Source organism: Diuraphis noxia, unplaced genomic scaffold (genome assembly GCF_037042655.1).
Source record: "Diuraphis noxia isolate RWA-SAM2 unplaced genomic scaffold, SU_Dnox_SAM2 contig0004, whole genome shotgun sequence".
Classification (NCBI taxonomy): Eukaryota; Metazoa; Arthropoda; class Insecta; order Hemiptera; family Aphididae; genus Diuraphis; species Diuraphis noxia.
This window is the reverse complement of record NW_028301714.1, coordinates 51,876,997-51,885,405: the sequence shown is the minus strand read 5'-3', so window position 1 is coordinate 51,885,405 and position 8,409 is coordinate 51,876,997.

Below are 8,409 nucleotides of genomic sequence, written 5' to 3'. Positions count from 1 at the left end.
TCATCAGAAGCAAGAGACTCGAATGGGCTGGGCACTTATGGAGAGAGAATGGCATATGTGAGCAAGTTCTAATGGACAGAATCAATGGTAGAAGACCCAGAGGCCGCCCTAGACATAGATGGATGGACACTGTAAAATCAGACCTAGCAAAGTTGCACCAGAAACAGAACTAGCAGGAAGTGAAAATAGAGATAAGTGGCAAGAAATTGTGGAAGCAGCGAAGGCCCTCAATGGGCTATAAAAGCTAAGAAAAAGAAAAAAAAGAAATAAAAATTGATTTAAATAATTTACCATGAGAAAACGGAAATTATATACGATAATAATATTGTTCTGGCTGTATTATTTCCCAAACAGAATTTGTTGAGTTATTTTCCGTAACTTAAGAGTAGTTATATACAATATTCACATTTACAATCATGGTTGATAAAACGTGTGTGATGCTAAAAAAGGCACAAAATATATTATTCTTAGCTCGAATTGGCTACTATTATAACAAATTATAAAGAAAAAACCTCAAAAGTTACAAACTGATGTTGAAATATAATAATTCCTTTATTTAATTCTATTTTGTATTTGTTCTTTTTTTTTTATACACTTATTTAATAGTATTATAATATGTAATCCAGGGCCGGGCCGAAGACCTGGCAGGATGGGCGCCTGCCAGAGGTGCAAAATATGTATTAAGAATGGGGGCGCAAAATTTGATAAAATTAAATTTGAAAATCTAGGGTGGGGGCGCAAATTTTTATTTAGGGAACGCTGCTATTGATCGGCTCAGTACCGATGTAATTATTCAACTTTGTTTTAAATGGACGTTGTTTTTTTTGTTTTTACTTATAAGCTGCAGTGTAATAAATAACCAATGTGAAGATCCATGGTTAAATCTTATTATATTACTATCATTATTACAAATGTAAAAGGCCATAATATTACCAAGTATAGATATAATATGTGGCAAAACTATTGTCTATAACGGATTCTTGATATGACAGACATTCTACTCGGTGATAATATTACCAGTGTATAGTTCGTCGTATCTTTGCCATTAAACCTTGGTACCTGTACATTTATCTTTGTCAAAAACTACACAAACTACTGTAAAAACTGAAGGCACTCTTCTTAATTACTGTAACTTTGTATGCACATAATACTGATAGTAATAGATAAAAAAATAAAATGCTGAAAACAGTCACTGGGGTATTAAAATTAGACAAATGCTTAGGTTTATTAGGATATACGCGGTCGTATTTCGATTGGACCATATCGATTTACCATCCAATGGTCTTTGAACATGCACACTGTATCAAATTCAAACTTATCGGATTTTTCTCAACCCGGTTGCTCATAAATAGTACGACACCTGCAAGTGAGTGTAGTTTTGCAGTTTGCGTGCGTCTCATACAATACTCGACCCCGGGAGTAACTAATATATATAGAGTGTAAAGAAATTATCTATGTGGTTATAGGAGTGATACAAATCATTCATGGATCACACAGTCTTTTTCATGATTTTCTAGAAAATTATCTCTATACACTATACAGTATGACATTTTCCATATCCCATTGCAGTGGCCAACTTATATTGATTTAACAATATTAAAAATGAACGTACGTTGCAAATGAAAACAAAAATTGAATTGAAAAAAACTTAACTATACAAAAAATACGTTTTTTATTTTGTTCAAACTAATTTATACTGTTATCTTTTTTCTCGGTCCTGTTCAAGAATTCTTTAAGTCTTTTTGTTCAAAAATTTGAAGTATATTGTGCATAGCATTCAAAATTTAAATATTAAAACATATACCATATAGTTGATGCAAAAAAAATTTGTATTTGATATTTTGATTCCGCACTGAAGTACGAATGTAATATGTGCCCGGTAATTAAATTATTCTAATAATACAGTAAATTCGGTAATTAAATTATTCTAATAATACAGTAAATACTACCATAACAGTATAATAGTGTTCTAACTACAATATACTAAGTACATTATGCGTAAACCTCACCATAGGAAACTAACAAACAACCACTAAAAATTCAAATGAAGGCAATTTGGTGATTTGAATTTCACGATAGCATAGAGTTGATTAAATACTAATCTGCCGACCAAATCGGAAGCACTATAAATCGTATCAGACCTATCAGATTATTACGATTTACAAGACGTGAGTGTTCATTCAGCAGTTGTCCGATTTGATATCTCGATTGTTATATGATTGTTTCTGTTGAGAATTAAATGACACGATTAATTAACTCTTGATCTAGTTGATCTATTCGGCCACTATTTAAGTTGCACATGCAATATAATACCTGCGCCCTGCATCCTGCCATTACTATAATATATTATTGTATGTAAATAGTATTTTTCGTTTCGATGTCGTAAACACGTTCTGTATAATATTACTATCTCGGTGTTTAAGACACTGCATGATGTATAGTCATGTCAAAATATAAAATATAGCAAATATAAACAGAATATTATATAGGTAATTATATTAAGTAGATAAACACTTTAAAAATACACAATATCGTATATCATTATCTTTGTAAATATGGTTTTGGACCCAAATACTAAAATAAGCCCACAATCAGGTAGGTACTGGTTAAAAAAATTGTATATCATGTGTTGATTTTTATAATGTATTATGGTTTGTAGTTTATACATTTTAAATTTCATAAATGTGTGGGCCTAAATAATAACTTCATATAACTATATTCTTAATATATTTATATATATAACATAATATAATGTAATTTTTAAACTATTATTCATGAGTTAGTTAATTTATCATATATTTTATTTTTGAATCATTTTTAAACCATCAAGATTTTAATAATTTACTTAAATGATAAACTGTAACGTAAATTTCCATTTTCCATATATCTTATACTTAACTATATTTATCTAGGGCCTAGATTCTAGGCTATTATAGCATTTTAACGAAAAAAATATTTTCATACTGCGTGTATAGTTGGATAAAAATTAAAACATAAATGCATATCAAAACTATATGAATGACTAAGTATAATTATACACCTGATTATTCACATTTGTATATTAAATTAAGCATATTATAAAACTATAATTCTATAATTACAACTCAAATTATGGTTGTCATTGATTACGCAGAAGTTGTGTTACCTATTTTGGCCATTTTCCCTAGGAATATTTTCAGTTCAAACAAGAAATAACTAATCACCGATCAACTGTTAAACCCAGCTATACAGTTAAGCTAGCTAAAGCACTTAAGCATAAAAAAAGCTGTATGCAGCTTATCCATGCTAAATATATTTTGATCTTTTTTGCTATTTTATAAATGACAACTATTATTCTTGATTTCATTATCTAAAACAGAATATTACTATAAACATTTTCATTAAGTGGTGTCCGTTTTATTAAATTTGACTATGGATATTCTTGCACCAAGTCATAATAAAAGTAACAAAACCATAATTAATAAAATTAAATAAAACCTTATTATTATTATTATAAATTATAATAATTAAGTTTTAACAAATGTTTAATAGCAAAAAAAAAAATAATAATAAGATATTGTAGATTAGAGGGAAAATTAGTTTGAAATTATTTTTGATAAATATTTAAAAAAATACCAAAAGAAGTTAAATATCTAACACTGAGGTTATCTGAATATATTTTCTAGCTGCAATAAATCTTGAACACCATAAGAAAAAGTTGTTAAATTTGAGTTTTCTGAATTTTTGGTATAAAATGCAAATCGTTATTTTTTATATACCTACCGCAAGATGTTTTGCTGCGTAATTACTTTTTTACAGTGAAAAGATGAAGAGATGAGATTTCCACAAAATTGTTACAAAAATTATTTAAAGATCCAAATCATATTTTTTAACATACCTACATTTATTTAAACGTGCCCATATACTATACAAAATCGGGTCTATTTACCTAAAATATTATATTAAATATTACACAATGGCGTGATCACCCGTCGACCGTCACTGCATCTAACACTCAGTAAATTATTAACCGAGCTTAAAATAGATTTCTTAGCTTCGCAGGGGATACCTTAGAGCTTAGACTATGAACCCGTAGTGCAGGTTCTATGCCTAAACTCAATAAATGAAAGGCTTTAAATCCTTGGTAGACGATTTGTTTGTGGACTGTTAAATTGCTAGATAAATGCTCTTCGTCTCCTGAAATGAATCAATATTCTAATATCAACAACACTTCTAGCTAGGTATCTAAAGTATACACCTTTTATTTTCCATAGTTTAAGTCACAATTTTTGATAATACACCCATGTATAGTAAGATGCAAGAAAAAAATGATTCTTATTAGCATGCAGATCGTTTTTTTTTTCGTTCATAATAATATAAATTATAAGCCTGTGAAGCGTTAATTATGTTTTTGTAGTTATAATCAAAATTTGTATTTTTATGTCATAAAAATAGTTGGAAGGAGCGGAGAAAGAGCTACGATCCACATTTTTTTTTATCACATTATAATAGGCATAATAAGTTTCTAAAAATAATTTAGTTATTTGTGTTATGCGATTCATCAATATAAAAATTTCGTTTTTCTTAAAATTTCTTACCTATATAAATATATATGTATATGAACAAGCATAAATTGATTTCATACCTAATATTTGATTAATTAATTTTACGTGAAATACACTCCACCTACAACACAATTTCATTCAATTTTTTATAATTTTTATATTTTATAACCGTATCTAGTATAATTGAATCCATTGTTAAAAAAATGTAATAGCACCATATGTGCTGAAATATTTTATGATTATAATGAATGAAATAAAAATATTTTATAACAATACATATAATATGCTATTCCTACGATGTAACAATAATTATTTTAGTGAACTATGTACCTATACGTTCAATTATAAATTTATAAATTTATAACATCTGTAATGTATTTTATGTTATGTAGGCATCGGTTAACCCGTTATGATTAATGAATTATAAGTGATTGTGTCTATTGAATGTGTGTACAATACATTGAATTATAATAAATTAAGCCGCGACCATCCACCCACAAACAAAGTTCTTTCCACATAGGTACAAGGTCTGACCGACAAAACATCATACCGGGTGACTATATTTTGTTATTGAACACTCATTATTATAAAAATTATAAAATTTTATGAAAAAATTCTCTCGCATAATTGCTAGACATTAAAATACAACATTTTTAAATATATATATTATATATTTTAGAGTATTTTAATACATACAAATAGATTTTATGACGAGTAATTTATGAGTTATAACTTAATAAGTATTTAAGGTTTAAAGTTTAGATGAGTGGAGAGGATTGATAAATAGTTACCCCGCAAAATGTTGGTTCACTACTCCGTGCATCTAAAATTACAAATAAATATTTACAACTCATAGTTTGGTCATGCTATATTCGATTTTCGTGTATCGAAATAATCTGAAAAATATTCTGCTTTCAAAGGGGAAATTAAAATACTATTTTGTAATTAAAAAAATTAAAAATTAAAACGATAAAAAATATTTAAAAATATAACTTTATAGTGACAAGAAATCATGTAGAATAAAAATATTAATGCTTTTTGAATAATGAGTCTCCTACGTTAAATGAATCACCATATCATAATGTATATTACATTTTACTCTTCTGACTTTGCACCCAACCTAAATTCCAAATTAATCAATATTAATGTATATTTAATATTATATAATAATAATAAAAGGTTTAGAGTAAAAATAAAAATAAAAACACACTGAAAAAATATTCTTAATTAACCATATTATCTAAATGTTGTGCAGAAAAAAAAAAAAAAAATTGATTATAATAATACATAAAAAAGAAAATTATTTAAGTTATTTTATTTTATTACCTGACTAAACAGATATACTTACGTGGTATAATATTATTATCGTTCAGTGTATATTTGTTTCCATGCTCTCCCGGTCGCAGAAAATCAATATACGCATAATACCATCATACAGCATATAATTTATAATATAATACTCACGTGACGAGATTGATAAAATTTGTGAACACTAAACACTATTATACACATATAAATTATATACATTATATAATATTAAATAATTAATGGAATTCATTATTACTTAACGGTATCACTCATCGGTCATGCAAGTGAACATGTCTTAGAACTTACGGAAATTATGCAAAAACTTTAGCTGTAATGTAAATTTTCAATATTTGTGTTGTACATGTACATAGTATATAATGTTACATACATGTATATTACAACACATGAGCTCAACCCCAACTGGTAGTTCAACAACACATTTAAAATAAAAATTATAATAGTAGGCACTAAGTCTTACTACAGTAAAAAAAAAATCGTGTAACTGGGTGACACTGCCATGCAGAACCTTAAAAATAAATCAATGTAATGTATGGTGTTAGATTTGAATTCGATGATATAATATTATCCAATGTTGGCATAGGGTATTTTATATTACACTCATATCTTTAGTATTAATATTGTAAGCACTAGGTAGTGGGTTAAATTAGTATTATTTGCATATTATTAGATTTGTATATCATATATAATATTCTGAATATTCATAATATACTTTGGTGTCAAATACCCAGGAACAATATTTAAAATTAAATCAATATAACTAAAATTGTTATTCTTGGTTATTTAATATACAATTTCGTCCACATTTATTTTGAATACACAAAAACAAATTTTGTCAAAACTTGAACTTTAAATAATCCTAAAAAAAAATCATGCCTTTGTATTTTTAATATTTTTCAACTGCTGTTGTAATCAGGGACCTTGTATTAAATTTTAAAGACTTTTGACGATCCAACGCAAATTTTTATTGACATTAGCAGAAAAAAAACTTGAAAATAGAAAACTGAAATGTCAGTCAACAGCTCAATATAAGTCAAAATATTTTGAAAATTTTATCAAGTATAGAAAATTACGGTTTTGTTTAAATTTAAAGTATCTACAAGAATTTGTTTTTGAATAATAACAAAATTGTAAAATCGCTCAATAAGAAATTTTGTGAATGTCCAATGTTGTACAAAATTGAATTTCAAGCGCTAAAAAAAAATTTAATTTAACTCTCCAGCAGATTCTTTATCATATGGATAAAGGTAGATACGCTTATGAGGAATCTTATATTAAATTTTTATAAATTTCTAACTCAAATTAAATTTTAACATTCAAAATTTAGATGCTCAAAAATAATTATTGTACATTTACGCTCAAGAAACCTAACCTATAATAAATAGCTCAACATAAGTCAAAATAAATTAAAAATTGTATGGTGTATAAAAAATTCTCATTCATGAAAACGTCATATTTCTACAGTCATTACTTTTAATAAAACCAAAAACCAAAAACCAAAATCGATTTTGTCAAAATATATAAATTCATCCCTCCCCCGGCACTTTTTATAACTACTTTAAACTGACAGATTACTGTCTTATCACAGTCCATCAACTTGAAGTATCTGCGTCAGAATTATAATTAAATACTAAAATTATATTTTTACTTTTTAACATAGACAAAATAAAACAAATTGGAGTTAAATTAGTTTCGTAAATATAAAATGAATATAATTAAAAATTTACATCAACAAACAATATTAGTATCGATCAGAAAAATATAATCTTAAAATTTGCTTTATAGTACTATAAATTATGAATATTACGTAATTGATTTATTTTATATTTTTATCTATTACACATCCAAGATAGCAATGCATATAATATTATAATATTTACTATTTTACTTTTTTACGATGTGTATTATTTATTTTCTAAACATAATAAAAATGTAATTATATATATATATGAAACAAATTTCACTTTTCACTATTTTGACCTAAAGTCCATAAACTTTTTTCTGCGTAAAAATGTCAAGTTTGATAACAGTTTTAGCTGATAAATAGTTAACAAAATATAATATTATATACATAACATGAATTAGTATTTAGTTCCTTCTAGAGTTGCATAAAAAAAATAGAGGTTAGAAAATTTTTAAATAAATGTCTGTAGTAATAAAACTACCAATAAAATATTTTAAAAAAAAAAGAATGAATGCGTTAAAATATTCTTAATTTTATAAATCTTACCAAAATTGTAACTTTATGACTAAATTTAACACACATCACATACCTGTATACATCAGCTTCATAACTAAATATATTAATTATTATCAATGAATTATTAATGATAAAATGTTACTCTATCAATAAAAATTATAAAATGAAAATTTATTACGGGGTCCCATTATTTAGACGTGCATGTCTGCACGCCCGACAAGGCAGTACAATACAAATACTATAAAAACACGGGCAATGTTGAAATGAGTGATGTACATAGTACATTGCGAGTAATTATTTTAATCACTTCGTGGTTTTAATTTATCGTTAATGTTGTTT